At 37.0% G+C, this 22,911-nt stretch overlaps 1 non-coding gene and 1 pseudogene across 1 annotated transcript; both read left to right on the top strand.

Moving 5' to 3' along the window:
- Positions 1-15,854: 15,854 nt before the first annotated feature.
- Positions 15,855-15,959, top strand: LOC124527387 (U6 spliceosomal RNA). The gene has a single exon (XR_006965847.1). It is a non-coding gene; the product is annotated as a U6 spliceosomal RNA (small nuclear RNA).
- A 275-nt stretch (positions 15,960-16,234) lies between these two features.
- Positions 16,235-16,523, top strand: LOC124527144 (transmembrane protein 258-like; annotated as a pseudogene).
- Positions 16,524-22,911: the final 6,388 nt, after the last annotated feature.

The following is a 22,911-nucleotide window of genomic DNA, read 5'->3' as shown; positions in this document are numbered from 1 at the left end:
AGATATGAACCTAAGGAAAAATTAATTTTTATGAATAATTTAAGTGAGTTTATATTTCAAATAGTCTTTTATATAATTTTGAAATTTGGGGCCATTTTTTTTTTGGTCCATTCTGATTAACTTGTTATGGTTTACCTCATAAAATGGTTGCTGTTGGCTTTCATTAGCTCTATTTCCTATTATTTACCTGTGTTCACATTATTAGAATTATTGTCAATCTTTTTAATTCAGTATCCACTGTATGTGGGTAAGTATAGTCAAAATTAGTAACTGCAACTCATAAATCCAGATACTCAGGCAAAACCCTTGTAGAATTGTGCAGTATGTTAAAAACAGACAAAGAATAAGGCCCCCCACCGCACGTGAACCTACCCTGGGTATTCTGTTTGCTTCACACTCATTTATCACATTACATAAAGGACACATACCCATCTGACGTAGAAACTAAGCGACAATGTCAAGATCAATTCAACTCTTAAATAATAATAAGGTTTGATTTCTTTCTTATCTTAGATAAAAATGAGTAATAAAAGAATGTTTCATATTTTCTTCCTGCAAACCAATAATCAATTTTATATACCTTGGACTGCATCTTATTTGGAAACCACTAAAATTCTGCCAGTTTATTTTTTAATTTTTTTAATGTTTTTATTTTTGAGAGAGAGGAACAGAGTGAGAGTAGGTGATGGGCAAAGAGAGAGGGAGACACAGAATCTGAAGCAGGGTCCAGGCTCTGATCTGTCAGCACAGAGCCTGAGGTGAGGCTCAAACTCAGGAACCATGAGATCATGACTTGAGCCAAGTGGGATGTTTAGCGAACTGAGCCACCCAGATGCCCGTCTGACAATTTCTTACCTGCCCTTTCTTTCATTTCTTTATCACACTGAAATTTATTTCCAAGGCCCTTTACTCCTTCCGAGGGTCCAAGACTTACAAGATAGTCCTGACCATGGGAGGGTGAGAGAAGCCCTTCTTTTGCTGTTCCTAAAAGGACTAATTTTTCTCTGTGACTGTAGATCCTATTGGAAAGCTTCTATCTCCCTTGTTCTGTCATCTAGCAGGGAGGATCTCCTACTTCCAGAATGCACACTCATTCATTAGTCTGCTTCAGGATTCTGGATTTCCTCCTTTTGTCCCCCAGTCTTAGTACTTGTACTGACTTTTTGGTACTACTAATCTCTGGGTTGATTTTCAGCCTACCTTAACAATCTTTCATGTTAAAGTACTTCTTTATAAGATTTAGAGCCATTTCTGTTTTTCTGACCAGTCCTTGAGTGATAAAAAGGGTATATTAATTGAGGGTTATTCTACATCTAGCACATCTGTTCATCTAACATGGAAAGTCCATGAAGAGAACATGACCATCTGAGTTGAAGTTGAAAATGTTTAAATATATTCAACTGAGTGTATTCAGATAACCAAATTGCTTAACTGGGTAACCAGAAGATTTAAACAGTGATCCCCGTTAAGATGAAATCTTGCTCTGATACCAAACCAGGAAAGCGTCCAAAATCTCTCCACTATGAAACCATAGTTCCCAAAGATGAAATAATGTCAAGTTTGCCCTCCACTTCCCCAAACTGGAGAGGTCTTAAACTGAATAAAGACAGGCCCCTTCTGTAACAGGAGGCATCAATATCGATCATTTCATCTCGGTGAATTTAAGAAAGTGAACCAGGTGTCGGGTAAAATTCGAAAATAATGGAGAAACGTGTCCCCATATTCCTGAAGGATAAATGAAAGTTATAATTATAGGTAAACCAAATTGCTGTGCCTTATCTGTTTTAAAAGGTATAGTATTTAAATCTAAAAAGATTTCAGTCAGAGAACCACCAAACTCTATGGATGTCATAAACAGAGGTCTGTCGTTGATTTATACCTGTTTAATTTCTTCCTAGAAACTTGGTCAAGTCAATCAGCTATTTATGGTCATGTGACAAATATCTCTTGTGACCTTCCTTAAAATGAGGATAAGGGAGTAATGGCATTTGAATGCGTGGTGAACAACTTTGCTCTGATATCCTGGTAATGTGCTTTAGTACATTCACCCTCACATTTTATTTGAAGGTCTTCTATATGCGAGTCAGTGTCCTATGTGCTGGAAATATAAAGAGGAAGGAAACAGAATCCTGACTGTTAAGATTCCAGTATGGCGAGGAAGATTCATAGTCTAGTAAATATACATTGAGTTATTCAGTCGGTAACCAAATTTCTTTTTGCGATAGAAATATTCTCCAGTCATGAGACTTACTTGCCGTAGAGGACATGTTTTATTCTCTAAAAAGAAACAGTGTTCACCAGTGTAAAATTACCTTGTAATTTGCGTCTTGCTTTTGTGTCGGCAGGATCTCTGAACATGCCAATATTCCCATTTTTTGGAAGATACAATATTGTGTCTTGTAGCTATCTGACAAAGTTTTATACACATTTGTTTCAGTATTGATTTTATTCTAGAGCTTTTATAGAAATACTGAAGATATTTTCAAATTATCCCTGGCTTTTACCAATATAAAAATTATTCTGTCCTATGGACAAAGATCCCAAAAGAAATGTTGTTCTACTGTATCTGATGTTTGATTTTCTTGGAGAATATCCTAGCAAATTGGCAGTCTAGTTCAATGTTCTCTATTCCCCATAAAAAACTTATTAACCAATGCCTCTGCATTTTAATGTTATTCTCAAGATGTCCCTGCATTTCTGCCCCTACTAATCGAATGTGAGTCCTGTATGTATGTTTCCAGCCTGTATATGTCTGTTATGCTCTTACAATAATTGCAAAATATAACTACACATTATATAAATGAAGCATTATATAAAAAAAACTTGTTGTTTCTATGAAAACTAGTTAGAATGCCATGGAAAGATTTCATAAATAGAATGACTAAAAGGTTTTTGTGGGGTTTTTTGTTTGTTTTTTTTTGAATAAGCAATATTGAAGACAAGATTGTTTTGTTGAGGGGAGGGTACAGGATTAGAAAAGTCTAAAAGGATTCCTTGCTCAGATTTCTTTACAAGCATTTTTAAGTATTTACTTTAAAGCTGTTAAAGAAAACATTAGTCTGATCACCAGATTTAACTCAGAGGAAAGACCTTGGTTCTAAATTAAAAGATTGGTAAATAAAGGTATATCTATGACTTTTTTAATTAATAAGTTTCAAATAAACAAGTAACCACAGGGCTAAATTTTGTGGGATAAGTGGGCTTTTGCTGTAGCTGTCAAAACTAACGCATTTTCTTTTTGTGTCCCACACAATTCTATGCTTTTTGTGTTCTCTTATCTTGGAATCAGTACTTTGCATGTAATGCTTATTTAATAAATGTCTGGTGAATGAATGGACAACTAGTTTCAACCTATCATTTTTAGAGAGAGTTTAAGAAAGCTTGCTTTTGGCAAACTAACTTAGCATTGTTTTGTGTGAAGTTTGCACTCATCGGTTGACATATTATTAATTGCCTTCAATTCACTTTCTCTCCTCTGTCATTTTCCTTAGATGAATGTCCTCATCTTTGTCCTAAATTAAAAGTTAAACTAGAAATGAAGTCTTTGAAGATGAACATTGCCAAGCATAGAAATATTAGTACTTATCAAAGATTTTTTTATACAAAAAATCAGGGGTAATTTTACATATTCCAACACCTGCCATCACTCCTCGTGAAATTAGCAAATGAACTTCCTAAAAAAATCTAGGTTTTTGCAAGATTCCTCCATACCAATTCACTTAAAAAAAAATGAAAGCCTCAGAAAGCAAGTCCATGAATACAGCAAACTAATCAAAATACACTTCTTGGCACTTTTCCTGTGGTCACCCAAGGGAAAATATGTCTGCCACTCCACAGCAAGCATAAAATTTCATCCCGACTTTCAGGCAAAACACCAATGTAATTGACATGTACTACTAATCAGATGAGTATAACACATGATAATATCTTTTCCTCTGTGACTAAGAGTGATATGCTTCAGTGGTTATGGCAGCATGCATGAAGCAACTCTCTTTATATGCACATAGGTGTTCAAGTAATGCATTCTGAAAACCAGCACGCGGCACTCTATCCATATGTGGTTAAATAATTGAAGCAATTGCGACGTGAGTTGCTGGCCACCACATCTGTATATTTCTGTGGGCTGCAAACAGCACCAGATGTTCTACCAGATGATGGTTTATGACGCCACAAGGTATTTCTGACAATCCTAGTGGGGATGCAGGCCCTGTGTTAATGTTGGCCTGCAGTATGACAGTGAGAGCCAAGAGGACACTACCTGGTGACCAACGAGACACTTGCCTAAAGAGCACCACCCATCCTTGCTACTTTGACGCATAGGGAGAAGTGCACCTTCTGTCCACAACCATAGAAGTTGCCAGACTTAATAAAATTCTCTAAGAACATAACATTCTTCAATTTTTAATAATTGAACTGCCAATTACATTAGCCACTGTTGAATATCCTAAAAATTTTGCTTAAACATGTTATTTTACTTATGTGCTAACATCCTAATTTTATAAAGAATATTTGATTTATTGCAGAGTCACTGTAGTTGTCATTCAGAATACATTTCTACAATTTTATTAAATCTTATGTCTACATTTTTAAAGTAAATATATGGCCTGTCTGTTGATATCACTCCAAGTAACTTCCTTTTGAAAAATAGTTTTGGGGCACCTGAGTGGCCCAGATGATTAAACACCTGACTCTTGACTTCACCTCAGGTCATGGTCTCACAGTTGTGAAATCGGACCCCGCATTGGGCTCGGCACTGAGTGTGGAGCCTGCTTAAGATTTTCACTCTCCCACTCTCTCTGCCCCTTCCCTGCTTGCTCTCCCTCTCTAGAAAAAAAAAAGAAAAAAGAAAAAAGAAAAGAAGGAAAGAAAAAGAAAAATAGTTTCTTTTAATGATTAAAAGAATATTTCATAAATATTTGTTGGGTACTCTAATATAGCAGATACTGTCCTAGGCATTGAGAATAAAATAATAAATAAAACAGATAAAGTCTTTTTCCTCATATAGTTAATTTTAAAGCAAAAGAGAGGGGTGACTCAGTTGGTTAAACATCTGACTCCTGATTTCAGCTCAGGTCATGATCTTATGGTTAATGGGATTGAGCCCCATGTGGGGCTCTGTGCTGATGCCTGCTTGGGATTTTCTCTCTCCCTCTCTCTGCCCCTCCCCTGCTTACATGCATGTGTGCGCTCTCTCTCTGCCTCAAAAAATAAATAAATAAACTGAAAATAAATAAAGCAAAAGAGCTCACATTCTCCTGGGAGAGCTTATAATCTATCGAGAAAATGCATTCTAATGATGTATTATGACATTAGCAGCTATGTATCATTGAAGAGTACCAAGATGATGAAACATGACCAAGGCAGGTGACAAGGGCTCCTCTCTGTACAGGAGGAGGACCTGCCTCTTTAAGACAGTGGCTTCAGAAGCCAGAATGACATTGGGAGCAGGTGCTGTTGGCCTGTTGGCTTACTCCCAGTGCTGAAGGAAAGGCAGAGCTGCTGTACTTGTGGAGACGGCCTCTGCTCTGAACCTTCTCTTTCAAGGAGTCTAAGTCTCCATACAGGCCAGAGTCCCTGGAGGCTAGAGACATGTGTGGGCCTTAGTAACGTAACCTTGAGCAGCTCCTACCGGGGATAACTCTAGTTTGTGAGCATGCCCCTGATAGCCTCCTAAGTTTATAAGTAGAGCCTTTCTTAATACATCTCCTGTCTCTAGAATCCAAATGAAATTGACTAAACTGACTTAGACATTGAGTAGACATACCAGTTCTCCCCTTGTCCAAGTCCAGTAAGTTTTCTGGCTCCAGTTCCTTTGTGCCCAGCAAGAACTTGGCCCTCGAATCCCAGATTAGGGAAGCTCCTGGTTCACCAGAGGCCTCAAGCCTGCCTGGCTTGGGATATCCAGGGAAAGCAGGAAACGGGAGAGGTCAGTAATCAGCTGGGCTTGGAATGCCTTTCTACACCTGGGGTGCAAGGCGTGTACCAGGCCTGATTGTTGGCTGGGCCTTCAGTGACACGCTCTGGTGGGCCCTGCTATGGTTCTGTTGAAGATAAGTCATGAGACTACATGAATGTTCCTCAAGGTTTCAGAGTTGTAGTATCTAATTGAGAGGAACCCCAAGAAAGTCACCAGAGCTGTATCCTCGAGGAAGAAGTACTTCTCTAAATAGGAAAGAAGTTACAAAGCATTCCTCAAAGGGTTCTAGAGAATTGGTTAATAATGAGTGAAATTAGTCATATGGTTTTAGGGTTAAGGTGGAGAAAGATCTCAGCTGCTTAACCCCAATTATAGCATGCAGAGCATGCAAAGAACGCCATTCCTAGGTGAAAGGAGTTCATGGTTCTCAGTTCTTCCATATATTACAGTCCTCAGCCTAATGAGCAGTCATGGGGAATAGATGGCTTCCTCACATGCTTTACCCCTCAGAACGGGTTCCCTCCTTTTTGAAGCATTAATTCATTTATTTATTACCTATTGCTGGGAACATCTGGCATAAGGAATGAGATTCAGGTAATTAGGGGCTGCTTCTCCCTGTAACAGAGCCTGGAGCCATGGGCTGTCTGAGACCCAGGACCAGGGGGTTGAAGCATCCATTTTCCTTCTTTAAGCAGAGTAGCAAGCTGGAGAGAAAAGGCCTTGCTCTGGGTTTGCATTTTACTAATCCAACCAGTTCAGGGCTCAATCATGTTAACCTGCCCAAGTTCACAGCAAAATTCCTGGGTCAACAAGAAGTTACTATAGCCTCTTCCTTGATCTCCATCCTGCTCTGTTAGATAGGAAAGTTCTAATACCTTCTGGAACTGCAGAGCTGTATCGTACAAAGGAAACAAAAGGATCTCCATATTTGTGGAGAAATAACAATAAAATAGAATCAAGGATTTTAAAAAGTCATCCCTAATCTTACATCTAGAGGTAAACCTGTTAATATTTTAACATCCTTCCTGCCTTTCTTCTCTGTATATTTTCATGGTTTAATGTTAATAAATATATAATTCCACAGTCTATTTTTTCTACTTGCCATTATCCCTTAAGTATTTCCTCTCCTTACTAAAAGCATTGCATATCCAACATTTTCATAATTGCATTATATTCCCTGTGCCAAGATTTACTTAGTAATTCACCCATTGTTAGAAATTTAGATTGTTTCCAATTTCTATTCTGAATGATATTTTAAGGAGCATTCTTGTATTTCAGTTATTTCCAAGATATGTATATCTCCAGAAGTGAATTATTATGTGAAATAATTTCCCAAGAATAGTGTGTGGTAATTCATTTTTCAAGGAAGTTATTCAAACTCTAGATATTATTGTTATAGAATAACTATGCCAAATGTTAAAATGAAAAAGTATCTTATTTCATCATACATTTAATTAGTTGGTAGTGAAGGTATAGCATTCCAAAATTTCATTAGAGATTTGTACTTCTTATTTTGTTAATTGCTATATAAGCTATACATTAAAGGTAGATAACAGGATGGACTCTGAGACAAAACTGGTTGGATTTGCATCTTGGCTCCTCTACTTACTACCTGTACAACCTCAGTCTCCTCATCTGCAAAATGGGGGTTATTATAATAATACACCTGCTACTTCACAGAGTTGTTGTATTAAATGGGTTAATATCTGCAAAGTGCTTAGGACACATGCATATATACATAGTAGGCATTCTGATAGTATCACAACTAGTGATTTTTAGAGCATATATGTTAGCTTTTGCTGTATAACCAACCCCAATACTAAGCAGCTAAAAAATAAAAATTGTTTCTCGTACTATTGTGGGTTGGCTAGGCATTTTTAGGGTCCCAGCTTGGGTCTGGATGATCTAGTTCCTCAACAGGAATGGCTAGGATGCTGGGGATTTTCTCTACAAATGGTCTCCCAACCTTCAGTAGGCTAGTCTAGGCTTGTTCGTATGGTGGCAGACGGTTTCCTCACAGCAAAAAGGGCAATCTTCAATAAGCAAACACTATTCATGTGTCTCTAACATTCCATTGACCAGAGCAAGTTATAAGGCCAAGCTCAGATGCAAGAGGTGAAAAAAAAGTCTTCACTTAAAAAAAATTTTTTTAATGTTTCTTTATTATTGAGAGAGAGACACACAGACACACACAGTGTATGAGCAAGGAGGGGCAGAGAGAGGGAGACAGAATCCGAAGCAGGATCCAGGCTTCTAGCTGTCAGCACAGAGCCCCATGTAGACCCAAACTCACCAACCATGATATCATGACCTGAGCTGAAGTCGAACGCTTAACTGACTGAGCCACCCAAACACTCCAAAAGTCTTCACTTTTTGATGGGAAAAGCTATAAAGCAACATTGCAAAGGGTATGCATAGAGAGAGAAGAGGGATTTGTGGTCATTTTTTTTTTTGCATCTATCACAAAAGCCAATGAAAAAAATGAAGCTAATGGATATGAACTAACTCACTAATTTCAAACATGACGAGGACAAAATTTATATATATATATATATATATATATATATATATATATATATATATAAACATATATATATATACACACATATCATATGATTTATATGAAAAATATAAATCTCCATCAGATAGTTCATTGAGGAAAAAAAGACTGCTTTTGAGAATCATCTTATTCATATGAGTGAACACAGCTAATTCTAAAGTTAATAAGACCCTTGTGTGTTGCCCCAAGAGCAGAATTTGGCCCATTGTGTATGCCACTCACTGCCTTTATTTACATTATAAATTACTGCATTTTATTATGTCTACTCCCATACCATTCCATTATAGTCTATTATTTTAATATATGTTACAATGGAATTAGCAGTTAAATTACTACACCATTATTCATACAACCTAGAGTGTTTGACCTCAATCTCTAGAAGCAGGGGAATTTGTAATTGACTAAATCTCTATCTATGTGTGTATGGACTCCTTTAATTGTACATGATATTTTTTTGGTGTTGATGCGATCAGAAATTCTGCTTTAATTCTGTTCATCTCTCATGAGAGAGACTAAGTTCTGTTTGGGACATCAATTTTCGTTTACATGAGAAGATTTGAAGATGTGTGCCCCATAGAGTCTCTGTACTCCCTTTAAATTCAAGTATCTCTTCATTTGTTATATTATACAACTATTTGTGATTTCTACCACATATTCATCAAAAAGTAATATGTTCTTGGGCATCTGGGTGACTCAGTTGGTTAAGTGTCTGACTTTGGCTCAGGTCATGATCTCGAGGTCTGTGGGTTCAAGCCCTGGGTCAGGCTCTGTGCTGACAGATCAGATTCTGTGTCTCCCTCTCTCTCTGGCCTTCCCCTGCTTGCTCTCTCTCTCTCTCTCTCTCTCTCTTAAAAAATAAACATAAAAAAGTAATATATTCTTCATTATCCTCAAGTAAATAAATTCATATCTATTGGAAGCCCTTGTGAGGTAAGGAGTATACTTTTTTTTAAAGTTTATTTTTGAGGGTGGGGAAGGGAGACAAGCAGTGAGGGAGGGGCAGACAGAGAGGAGGACAGAAGATCTAAAGCAGGCTCCGGCTCACAGCAGACAGCCAGCTATGGGGCTTGAACTCACGAACCATGAGATCATGACCTGAACCGAAGTTGGACACTCAACTTATTGAGCCACTTAGGTGGCCCAGTAGCATACTTTTTATGTCATCACAATCCTTGTAATGTCAGTCAATTTAATAAGTGCATAGAATAGTGCCTGGTGGTGTTAGTTCTTTAGGGTTCTTGTAATGAAGTGCCACAAACTGGGCAGCTTAAAACCACAGAAATGTATTGTTTCACAGTTCTAGAGAAAAGAAGTCCAAAATCAAGGTATTGTCAAGGCTGAACTCCCTCTGAGAGCTAATAGGAAATCCTTCTTTGCCTCTTCCCAGCTTCTAGTAGTTTGCCAACAAATCTTTGTCATTCCTTGGTTTGTAGCTGCATAACTCCAATCTCCACCTTCCTCATCACATGATGTTCTCCTTGTGTGTTGTTTTGTCTTTACAAGGGATACAGGTTGGATTGCACACAAGTATGATGTCTGCTTACCTTAGTATACCTGCAATGCCCCAATTTCCTATTAAGGGCACGTTATGAGGTATTGGGGATTAGGAATTCGACATATCTGTTGTGAAGGCACACAATTCAACCCACAACTGTAGGTAAATAACACACATTTGTGGAATAATCAGCAAGCATTGAATTTCACGAGGCAGTGTTCTTTACACCTTTCTACTAAGTCTGCAAAAGAAGTACTGGCCCAGGTAGATGAATGAAGATGTTGTCAGAAAGATAACAAAGTAATTTGTGACATTCAGCTCATTAAAAAAGCCTATAGGTAAATGTTGAGACTCACTAGTAGAAAGATACGTGAATTAATACCATTACCGTAGGGGTCAGAAATTTTACTCTAGAATATGGAGGATCATAGCACGTTCCTGTGTGTACTTTCCATCTCGGCTTCACTTCCTTAGGGAAGTTTGTTCTGATCTCTTCTCAGGAGTCACATCTCTCTCCTGTAGGAGTTTATGGACCACCATGTACTTTTACTTGATAAAAACTTGCAACAATTGTGATTTTAACCTTTATTTGTGTAAATATTTGATTATTGCTTTCACCAGTGGACCTTTAAACTCCAAGACTACTGTGCTTATTTTCACTTTTTTTTTTTTTATATCTGCAACATGTAGCACAGTGCATCATGGTAGGTTCTTAACAATGATTTGTTGACTGATTGTATGAATCAATGAATTGGTGAGATGGGCTGAAGTTTACTTTTTCAATGGCTGTAGTAAATATGTATTATTGTATTTGTTGTATGTTCTACATTTACATATGTTATTACATTATAAATGCATAAATTATTATACATTATTAAAATATTTATTTAATAATAGTAAAGAAAACATAAGCAAGATTATAAGGGAAATGTTTATTTAGTTAGTTGAACAAACTGTTTTGAAGCACTTTACCAGCACATAGTTGTGTACAAATATTTAGTATGCTAATTACAAATAGTAATTATGTACTTATTGTATGAGCTCTTTCTCTTCAAAGAACTGTAAGTAATCCCAATTTAAGTTACTATATATACTTGAAAATTATGATGCTAAATGTTATATACATATTTTATATTAGTTTTTAATTAGCATTGACTTGTCTTTTCTCTATTCAGTCCAATTCAGTGTTTCCTGTATCCCTGAGATTAAAATAAGATGTGTTTTACACACACAAAGTGCGCACATACACATACCAGGGCCAAAGTGACACAATGATTCCTCTTCAGTTCCAAGTAAATCATATTCTCCTTAGGATTTATAAAACACCTTCCTAATCCATCCTGCTAAAAATGAGTTAACTTGTTCTGATATTTTAAAGAATGTCTAATTATTTAATTATCTCCATTATGTGAATAAAGCTTTAGTGAATTCCCTTCCTAACATCTTCATGTTCTTCCTTAGGGCTAGGCTTCGTTTGAATGTACAGCAAGTTCATACACACACACACACACACACACACACACACACACACACACGTACCATAATGATATAACATTACAAAGCAATTTTAATTAAAACTATTGAGAATACGTTGTTGTATTTTAAAATCATCTTCCTCTGAGAATGATATAAAATGGTGATGTGTATACTCCAGTGGGAAACCCAGCAAATGTTAGCTTTCAGTCATTTTCCTGAGACCATGCAAGAGTTCATCTCCAGTCCCTGGTCGGGCTCTTGTGGGAATAGAAATACCGTGCTCTTGGCTTGACATCGGTGCCATTTCCAATGTTACCATGGTGATCACCTATGCAGCATCACTAACCCTTCTCACAACAGCTCAATTTGAGATTCAAGTTTCACGTTTCCATGATTATGGGAGGGTAATTATTTCATTACTCAAGGGAAGAAGATTTAAGAGGTAAATAGCTCTTCATTAAATCTTAAATGCTTCTAGTCTTTTTAGGCCACAGAAATGCCAAATATTAAAGTGATGAAATTTAGAAGAGTAAAACGTGACTGGGAATTGAAAAAAAAATCAATTTTTGCATAGTATAACCATAAATATTTTTTCTCTAGTGAAAACATCTCACATAAAGTACAAGTATATTGTGTCAATAATTCATGATTTAAAACAATTTTCATGTAAACTAAATTCATTTAGTTTGTGTGTATGTTTGAATAGAAATACCGATAAAAAGAGAAGGATTTTATGAACTGATCTGGTTTGGGAGGTAGTATCGTATGGTATAAGGCAGACTTTTTTCTATATATCTGAGAATTTTATTGTAAAAGAAAGGATTCTTATTGTGCAGATTACCCTTTTACAAAGTATTGATGCTTTTATTTACTATTGATATTTGAAGATAATGCAGCTGAAAGTAAATATTAATGTGAAATATTTTCAAAGTATACTTGATTTTATGAAATATCACAGGTCACTTGTCAATTGAAAATATTTACAGAATATCTTAAATATAACAATAAGCGGCTGTTTATGCAGCACAGCCCAACTACAGTACAAGAGGTTACCGAGATGTAGCTGAACTGTCCAAACCTCAACTTTCCAGGAAGAGACCTTGAAATTCTATAAAATTTTCAGGCCACAAATGCTTGGCTGCTTTACACTGCATGTTACTTAGGTCATGTCCACTACAAGACAAAAATTTCTAACCACACTATGTTCTTTCTAAGATTTTCTTTCTTTCCTTCTGTCTCTTTTCTCCTGTGTTGCCTCTGACAAAAAGTCCATTAAAGATGTTAAAAGAGAATTAAAGATACATGGATGACTAACTCCTACACGTGAAGGAGGGTGTGCAGCTTAATATTAGTGGTTTAATTTTGAGCTGTGTGAGATTCTGTAGTCATGTGACACACAGACTTAGAGAGGACAAGGAGGAATTCAATCGTAATCATTTTCCCAAACCTGTTTTAAGCCCATTTTCTCCTCTCTTGGTCCTTCGTATTTCCTGACACTGCATCAATTTACCTGTAGTGGTAACAGGTTTCTTTCTTTCTTCCTTTTTCTTTTCTTCCCTTTACTGTTCTTTTTTTTTAGTGGAAGAAAATTAGAACTGATTCTTGGAAGGTTCACTGATTGAGTAATTAATTAAAAATTATTCATTCATAAACCTCTGGAGAGGTGGAATGGGAAGGTTAAGAGGTTCAGAGTGGCTGTAGTCTTCAGCGCCTCTTTGTTTATTATTCATACACAATCTAAAAACTCATCCAAGGTATTCTAGCTTGCATATCTCTCAGAAAACAGAGCCTGGACAGGACAAACAATAACCGTCCACTACCAACAAAAGCATGTACGTCATGGAAACTTTCAATGGATATTAGGTTTTTAAAAGCTATATCCAATGTTTTAATACAAACAGAGTCCGAAAGTTTGTGGACCACTGAGGGGATCATACTCTGGTAGAGAATAGGCAACAATGTAAACAGAGCCCTTGCGGATGAACCTACCCTTCTAATGTTCCTCATTCCTTGTCTCCACCCAGACTGTCTCCTGCAGTCTTCTCACTGAACTTATGTCTCTGTCACAAACTCCCTTCCTGTAACCAATCCAGGGTATCCAGGGTTGTTTCCCCAATCCAGGGTTCTATTGAAGGGACATTCAAAAGTTGAATTACTTTAACTAGAGTAATTTAGACATCTACCATCCAAATGCTGTCTGTTTGTGTGTGTGTTTGTGTGTGAGAGAGTTTGGGGGTGGGAACTTGGCATTCATAACAAAAAGGGCCCTGAAGTTGTTTATTTTCAAACAAAAGCTGTTGTTTCTTTAAAAGAAATTTCTTCTGCTCTATTGGTACAGCCAGGTAAAACTACAGCCTATTTACTTTTTAAAAATTTTTAAAAAATATTTAGAGAGAGAGAGACAGAGAGCAGGGGTAGAGGGAGTGAGAGAGAGAATCCCAAGCAGGCTCCATGCTCAGCATGGAGCCCAACACAGAGTTTGATCCCACCACCCTGGGATCATGACCTGAACTGAAATCAAGAGTTGGATACTCATTGGACTGAACCACCCGGGCACCCCACTACAATCTGTTTTTAAAATAATATGTTTTTCTGTACTTTAAATTTGCTATGTATAAGTTTTTGTTGAAATTTAAAATTTTGTTGAATGTTTATTCTTTTTTTGAGAGAGAAAAGCACAATTGGGGGAGTGGCAGAGAAGTAAGGAGACAGAATCTGAAGCAGGCTCCAGGCTCTGAGCTGCCAGCACAGAACCTGACATGAGGCTCAAACTCACAATCCATGCAATCATGACCTGAGCTCAAGTGGGGACAGCATAGCCACCCAGGTGCCCCTGAAATTTAAAGAGTGCACTTTAGATATCTTAAACAACTTTTGGGGCACCTGGGTGGCTCAGTTGGTTAAGCATCTGACTTCGGCTCAGGTCACGATCTCACGGTTCATGGGTTCTTGCCCTGCATTGGGCTCTGTGCTGACAGCTCAGAGTCTGGAGCGTGCTTCAGATTCTGTGTCTCCTTCTCTCTCTGCTTCTCCCCCACTCATGCTCTGTCTCTCAAAAATAAATAAATGTTTTAAAAAATTAAAAAAAAATAAATATCTTACAATTTTGTCAATTATTCCTCAATAAAGCTGAAACAAATTTGTTGCCATTTATCTGAATTGCAATGAATCTTTGAAGGCGCATTGCACGGTGTTGTGAGTTAGAAACACAAGTAGGTAAGGATCTCCTGCATAAATAAGCCAAGAAGGCACCAGTCTCAGGGTTTCTTGCTTCAAGTTCTTTTCAAGGGGCATTAGTATTAAACTAATTGTGCTGTAATGTTAAATAATCTTAGTGGCTTAACACAGCAACTTTTATTTCTAACTAAGGCAAAGCCCTCTGTGAGTCTGGGTGATGCTTTCGGACAAATATCCTTGTTTGTGATACTTGTGGTACCGCAGCAGACTTGTGGCTTTTCCAGGAGTGCTATGGCAGGCAAGAGGAGAGAATGAAAAGCTGAGCACTGGCCTGCACTGGCTCACCTGGAAAGTCCATATGTCACTTCCATTAACACATATTGTACAGTACTACTAGACTCAGGCCCACCTAACAGCCACGAGCTGGGTCCCAGAGAGGAAATATGAACTGATACTGGAAAATCCTAGATGAATATCTGGAAAAGAGGAGGAGACTATATAAGGAAGTGGAGAAGTCTTGAGCCTCAGAAAGGCATTGCTTTTTTCTCATAAACTACCACTGGGGTTTTGACTGTACTATGCTTCTGTCTGGTGGAGCCTGTAACGAGATGAAAGAAAGAGTTCCTTGAGAAAGAGAAAACAGCCAGTACAGACTCAATGCCTCATAGCTTGGGGAGAAGAGGGAAGAAGGATGTGACAGTAGTTTGAAGGATACCAAGACTTCACACTTTAAATGTAAAAAAGATCTGCTAAATAATACAGTGCCTACCAAAGAGAGGAGTGTGAGAGAAAGAACAGCACTATTCATTTAGTTAGTGTGGATTAATGGCCACTATCATGTCTCCTGAGCAGAAGGATTTACTAAAACAACCTCTTAGTTTCATTTTGTGCTAACAACTCTACCAACTACCTTAATTAATTGCCCAAAAACTGTTAATAACCATGTCATCATAGACCATCATGTAAATGAGCTTTAAAAAGTAAAATCTGAAGAGCAATCTTGCCATTCATTTATCTGAACTAATTATAATGTAGGAATAATTCTCACAGCAGGTGAAAACTGAGAAAAAGCATGCTTTTGCAGGAAAGCAAAAACATTTTAGATTTGACATCAAAATTTTAGAAGAAACAAAGAGCTTCCTTTTTGCAAGGCAGAGTGTTTTAAGTTTGTTCTTTTTGTTACATTCACATTTTTAATGAAGTATTGGTTAAAAAATCAAGAAGATATGGTGTTTGTTTGATAGCACATTTACCAAAATTGGAATAATAGAAAATTATCAGCTTGGCCCCTGTGCAAGAATGACATGCAAATTCATGAAGCGTTTCATCTTTAAAAAGAAAGATATGGAAAAGTGTGTTCAGTTTTCTTTTTAATGTTGAGGAAATAGCATAGCATATTTTGATTTTATCTCTAGGAAGAAATTATTTCCAGAATCAACAAGGCAGAGAAGGCGTTATGCTTGAGAATCAATGGATATTCATAAATTGATTAAATTGATGGGTTGTTTTGTTTTAGTGCCACTGTAATTTGTAGCTATAAAACGTAGACTATATCCTGCCGATGTGTTATTCCAGTGGCGGAGCAGTGGATTACCCTGTACCTGGCAAAATGGAGACAGAGACCATGAGGAGATACACCAGCCAGTGAATCCAGCTGTCTTCCCGGTCTGACCATGGTGCTGTTGGCTACTGGTATGTTCTTTACCTCCTGGTTCTTCGTTTCTTAGGCTACCTCCACCCAGTACACTTGGGGTATCTACAAAGAGCTCCTCATCTCCTTGGTGGCCTTGTTCTTCCTTGGCTTTGGAGTCCTCTTCCTGCTGCTCTGGGGCAGCATCTATGTTACGAGCACCCAAGGGTTCCAGTCAGGTGGCTTCACTGATCCCTCCTTTAAGTAAATTAATTTTTTTACTATTGCTGGAAGTGTCCCACCTGCTGCTCACTATAAAGGCAGATGTGTGACAGTCACAAAAATAGAGAATATATTCTTTCTTAAGAAGGCAGCCTGGTGAGGTAGAAAGTGTTGGATAGTAATTCACATCCTGATACATACTTGTTAGCTGTGTGAGTTTGGGTTTGCTGCTATTTACCTCATGAAGCCATAGGATGCGGAGCTGGTGTGAAGACAAACTATTATGGTATGTAATGGGCCTAACTGTTCTGGCATATGGTTAAACATTATTGTAGCCATATTTTTCCTTATTTTTTACCTTTATAAGTTTTGTTATTTACATTCTCTTAAGTTTTATTACCTTTCTTTTTGAGGAAAAATTCTGTTATTTATAAACTAATTTGTCCTATAATGTTAAAAAGTGTTCAAAAATACTCCAAAGAGGAAAATATTTGGAAACTTTGTGGAATAGTCTCAGTTAGAAGGAACCTTAAAACCCTTTCTAGAAGCAAATGGTAGTTTTAAAGTCTGCATCTAGTGGAATAAACTGTTTAAAAATTTAGTTTTCCACATGTGAGGAGAGTTGCAGCATCAGCACAGATAGAAAAACAGCTCTATGCTCTGGTAATTTAGTTACCTATAAAAGTATATATAAAAGAAGCTAATTAAAATTATTTAAAAGAGGAGGAATCTCATGAACTTCACTTACATGGCTTATTCTGACCTGAGAAAGATAGAGAAGTAGAAGACCACAAGGAATCCTAAGTTACAGAAAGTCCCTTCTTTATTTTTAATAAAATATCAATGGAGATTTTGCTATGATATACTTCTGTAGGATTTTGCCTTCATTTTGATTTCAGTAAATGAAAAATTTGGAGGATGGCATATAGGCTTACTAATGACCTCATCTAGCTCAACTTCATATCCCATAAAGAAAGTTGTCCAAAACTTATAAAACTTACAAATAGAGGATGACTGAATGACTTTTCAATGGCATTGTTTAGTAGACTCATCTGAGAATTATTTAATGTTAAAGGAGAATACACCTGGGACACCTGGGTGGCTCAGTTGGTTAAGGGAATGATTTGGGCTCAGGTCATGATCTCGTGGCCTGTGAGTTCGAGCCCCACGTCATGCTCTGTGCTAACAGCTCAGCTTTGGATTCTGTGTCTCTCTCTCTCTCCTCTGCCCCTCCCCCGATCACATCCTCTCAATCTCTCTCTCTTTCTCTCTCTCTCTCAAAAATAAATAAACATTAAAAAAAATTTAAAGGAGAATACACCTGTATTGACGTATGCATTTGCTACTTCATCATTTTTTACTATTTTCCATTTGCATGTTAACTTGTGTGTTTCTAGCTAGGAGAAAAAATGGTGCTAAATGTTATAGTTTTATTTCTCTATAAGATTTTACGCAGTTTTGTATCTTATTAGCAAATCCATTTTAGCATTCCTTTGACTATTTTGAAATATCATTCTGACACTTGTTAAAAAACAGTAAGGAAGATTTTATTCAGAGTACTGGTGCAATGGCACTTTGCAATAGGGGAGACAGAGATTGGGCTCAATTCTGAACATAAGGAAAAGAGGGGATTTACAGCCAAAGAACAGGGTGGGGGTGTCAGTGGATAGAAAATTACCAAGAGGAGGTATCAAAACTAGTGGGGGAGGTTTTCTGCTAAAAACAGGCTAGGGGAGATCAGATATTATAGGGGTAAGGAGGTATGGAATTTGATCAGGTTTTGTGGGTGATCAAATATTGAAGGTAGCAGCTCCTTCTAAACTGACTTGGCAAAATTCTTCCTGCATTGGGTGATGCAGGCCTGTTCACGAAGAATACTAAAGCCCAAGGTCAAGTCCTAGAGGTCCGAGAGGGGCTTGATGGGGGTCAGATTAAGGAGAGAGTGTCTTTGTCATTATTTGTTTCTCTTTATCAAAATCTCCTTTGAACTAGTTTTCCATCTTACTGGTTCTTTCGTTAATTGTTTAATTAATTAAATCTTTGATATGTGTTCATTTTATATTTATATGAGAGTCATGTTTTGAATTTTTTTTTTGAAAATTGTACTCAATCATGAGCTCATTCGTATGTGAAGGTTTTTGAAATATAATTTTCAAAATTAAGGAGAAGATAATGTCCTTTCTCAGTAGACTGGTCCAACTGTATGCTATCAATCAGTTTTTAAACTACTTAGAGAATTATTGGACACATATAGAAAGAATATCAGCATCTTCAGTAATAATATGTTCAGTTAGGCAGTAGCATATCAAATGTTTCTCTTGAGCATTTCTACATTTTAAGGAGATAAGGATTATCATAAAGGACCTAAGAAAAACCACTTCATGTGCTCTGCAAATGTAACATATGACATGATGCATATGTCATCATTTAGTGCTAAAGTTAAGTGATATGTATTTTTAAACAACATTTTAGTAAGAAGAATGTCACAGTGCTTTGACAAGAAAGTTTATATGCTTATGCATTGCCATTAAACGTGATTTTGGAAAATGAGGCAGGAATAGAGGTGAGGGAGAGATGAGGAGACCACACATTATTTGATATGTCCAATGCTTTATATGCTACTCCTTCTTTTTATTCCTTTCATGCAGTAGTTTGGATCCAAACGAGAAAATGGATAGTTGGAAGGGAATTAGTTGTAAAGGAACCTCTTACAAAGGTGTGAGAATGATATCAAGAAACCACACCTGACAGTGTAGCCTGTAACAGTGGGTGTCTATTACCTACAGAGAGGGCACCCAGTAGGTGCCGTGATCTCGGGTAGAGGGAGTTGACCCTCAGGAATGAATATCATGACTTTACTTTCCTTTTCCCATCCCCTCTGGGTGCTCCCAATTGGCTGAATCTAACCAGAATCCAGAAGATAAAGTTGTGCATTAATGCAACCCATATTCTTTAGCTTCTTGGGGCAGGAGTGGAGTAGGGTGGAGTAGGGTGGAGATGTGTAAAAAAAAATGGACCTATAAGGTAATGTGAAAGATGTCTTGCACATCTGGTAAATATTCAACAGGAATTTTATTTGCTACAATATAGGATAGGAGAGACTGAGACTGGAAGACTTTTCTGGCAGGGATCAGAGGTTTGTGCAATCCATGGTTTCATGCCAAGGGAACATGTGGTATTGCATAAGAGCACTGTCTGTCCAGATATGGAATTAGGTCTGGAGGGTAGTAGGCGTAAGTCCAGGGAGATGCAGATACGTTCTGTGAACACAGGTAGTTGAACTGAATTAACATTCTGGACACAGCTAACTTGGTGACAATGGGACACTCCCTTAACTTATTTTGTTTTCTATTTTTCATGTGTAATAGAATGAATGCTGTATCTTCATTAATTTTGAGTGGGAAAATGAAAATAGGAACAAATGGTTTTTTATCAGTTTTTATATTGTGTTACTTCTAAGTATTGTTTTTCATAAAAGCAGCTAAAACAGCATCTTTTGTGTCCTCATATTATTATTTATCAATGAATTCTCCCTGAAGGAGGCAATCAACACCAGATTGTTAGGGTCACTTTAATCAGAGCTGTAATGGTTTACTCCACTCTATGAAGTTGATATTTACTCTATATATAATGAGGATGCAAGAAGTGATAAAATGGTCAGCTGCAAGAATTAAGCATTTATATCTAAATGAAGGGGAAAATCTTTATTTTAATTAGATATTCCTTTCAAGTATAAAGGAAAAGGTAAGTTAGTGTCTCTATTACAAAAGAAGCAACTCAAGGTTAAGTAATTTGGATGTGCACTAGTTGACCCAAAGAAAAAAATGAGGGGATTGGTATTTAACCTAAGGTTGTGTGCATTTCAGCCTTGGGGACCGGAAGGCCTTTTCTGAATTTCACTGTGGAGATCCGTAAGTACAGCTTGATTGTCCCTGTCAAGTGTGTGCTTGGCTTGCTCTCCAGCTTGCATGGCTCTGCTGATTACTGGCAGCTTGAAATTGTCCTGAAAGAGAATGAGTGCTCTTGATTAATCCCCATGCACAGTATCAACATATTATTGATTCATTATCAGCACGTCGTGTTTCATTTCTCTGCCACAGGGATGGGCTGAAGGCAAATGTGACCTCAAAACAGATGCAACCCAACGAACATCTAGGTTGGGTAGCTAACATTCTTATTTTGGGTAAAGTCCTTTTACTACATAAATTGCCTACTAATTTCTAGCCTGCCTTGTGTAGAAGACAGTCCTGATAGACGCTGACAATGTTCCTCTTTTCTAGAGAAGAACTAGAGTTTAACAACTCCAGCTTAACAACTATAAAGCAGTATGGCTTATTTTATTATGTATGCGCTTCGTTATAAAAAAGCAATAGACAAACAAGTTCTCTAAGTTAGAGTGCATCAGATATTAAGCACTTTATTATTCAGCTTTCTTTTATATCACTGTTAAGTACAAGGCTTAACATTGATTTATTCATTAGTCATTTATTTATTCAACAATCCATTTACTAAGACCTACTATATTTTATGCTGGGCACCAGGAGTATGAAGCTGAAAAGGCATGGTTAGATTCAGAGTTCACAGAAAGAAGAGGAGATAGGTATGTGAAAAAATATATAAAAATTGATATTTACATATATTATGTATAATTTATATAGACTTATATATAACATATAAATATAGTTAGATATAAACTTATATTTACACATATTATATATGTATTTATATATAACATATAAATATATATTTGTATATAAAATTATATTTACATATATTATGTATAATTTATATATACTTATATATAATATATACATATAAATTTATATCAAAATATATGTATATGTTTAGTAATAGAAATATATACAAGGTATTGAAGGGATAATTAATTCTAATGGTAGGATTTCAGAGAAAATTGTGACCATGCCAGGTTTTGGGAAATAAATAGGAGTTCTGGGGAAAAGGTTAAGAAGAGAGTTTGGTGCAGAGGAAACAGTCTGTGAAAGGGAACTACAAGTTTCCCTTGAAGTAGAGTGTTTTTGAAGCATACATTTCAAAAGGGAAGTGATGAGATGTTAGGCTACAAAGGTGGGTGCGGGATGGATTTTTGAGGGACTGTCTTCTATACAAGGCAGGCTAGAATTTAGTAGGCAATAGGGTTCTGAAGAGTGGAATCAGATCTGCATGTTCAAAGACCACCCTGATACACTTGAGTGTTATGTAGTTGCCATTAAGGATCCTAGTCACAGACTTTTAAAATAGGACGCTTGAGGGGTGCCTGGATGGCTTAAGCAACTCTTGATCTCAGCTCGGGTCATGATTTCACAATTTGTGAGGTCAAGCCCCATGTGGGGCTCTGCCTGAGAGCACAGACCCTGCTTGGGATTCTCTCCATTCCCTGTCTCTCTGCCCCTTCCATGCTTCCTCTCTCTTTCTCTCTCAAAATAAATAATAATAATAATAAAATAACTTCAAAATGGGACAGTTGAGGAAGTGCCTTGAGGAAGTGGCAGTGTAATGAAGGGCGAGATTCAGCATGTATCTAAGAGATATAATCAGAGGAACTTAGTTCACACTGGATGTTGGGAATAAAGAACTGTTGAGGATGACTCGCAGGATTCTGTGAGTCTGTTCCCTACCAACTGAGGTAGGGAAAAGCAGTAGAAAAGTATAGTTGCAATGGTAGGAAGGAAGAAATGGTGTGGCAGAATACTAATGATTGGTGATGTTTTCACCAGGTGGACTTTAAGGGGTGTCTCGTGGGCAATGGGATCTTTAAGTCTGACACTCAGGCATAGCTAGATAATGGAAAAAACTCAAACTGTGGGCAGAAATGACAACAGAACGTTTTACTATCAGCTATGTCATAATGGCTGTGTCTCAAAGACCATGCCCAAAATAGTGCAGGCAAAGACAGAAGATTATTCTTCACAATTCTACAAGATAACCATGTCCTTGTAAGTCACTTCTTTTTATTGAGTTGTATTGATCATATCTTCATCTAGAAAAATAAGACCACACATAGTGAACCACTGAAAATGAGGCTCTTGCTAATGTACTTACTATTTCCTACTTTTAAAAAAACTTTTTAAAAATAATTTTAGGCTTTCATGGAAGTTGCAAAAATAGTACAGAGAATTTTTGGTTACCCTTCATCCAGCTTCCCCAACGGATATCATCTTAGCTGATAATAGAATTACCAAAATAAATAAATTGATATTACTGCAACAGTATTAACCGAACTACAGACCTTATTCAAATTTCACCAATGTTCACATGCACTCACTTGTTTGATGCTGTTATTGTTTTGTTGCATAGTCCTAAGAAATTTTAACACATGTACAGGTACATGTAACCACTACTATGGTCGGGATACAGAAGAGTTTCATTACCCTCAAAAGTCTCTCCTATCAATTTAGAGTCACTCCTTTCCCCAC

The sequence above is a fragment of the Lynx rufus genome, unplaced genomic scaffold, assembly GCF_022079265.1.
Source record: "Lynx rufus isolate CCGP_SWC_20201006 ecotype Redwood Valley unplaced genomic scaffold, mLynRuf1.p SCAF_5, whole genome shotgun sequence".
Lineage (NCBI taxonomy): Eukaryota > Metazoa > Chordata > Mammalia > Carnivora > Felidae > Lynx > Lynx rufus.
The sequence above is the reverse complement of the archived record's forward strand: the minus strand, read 5'-3'. Positions and strand labels throughout refer to the sequence as shown.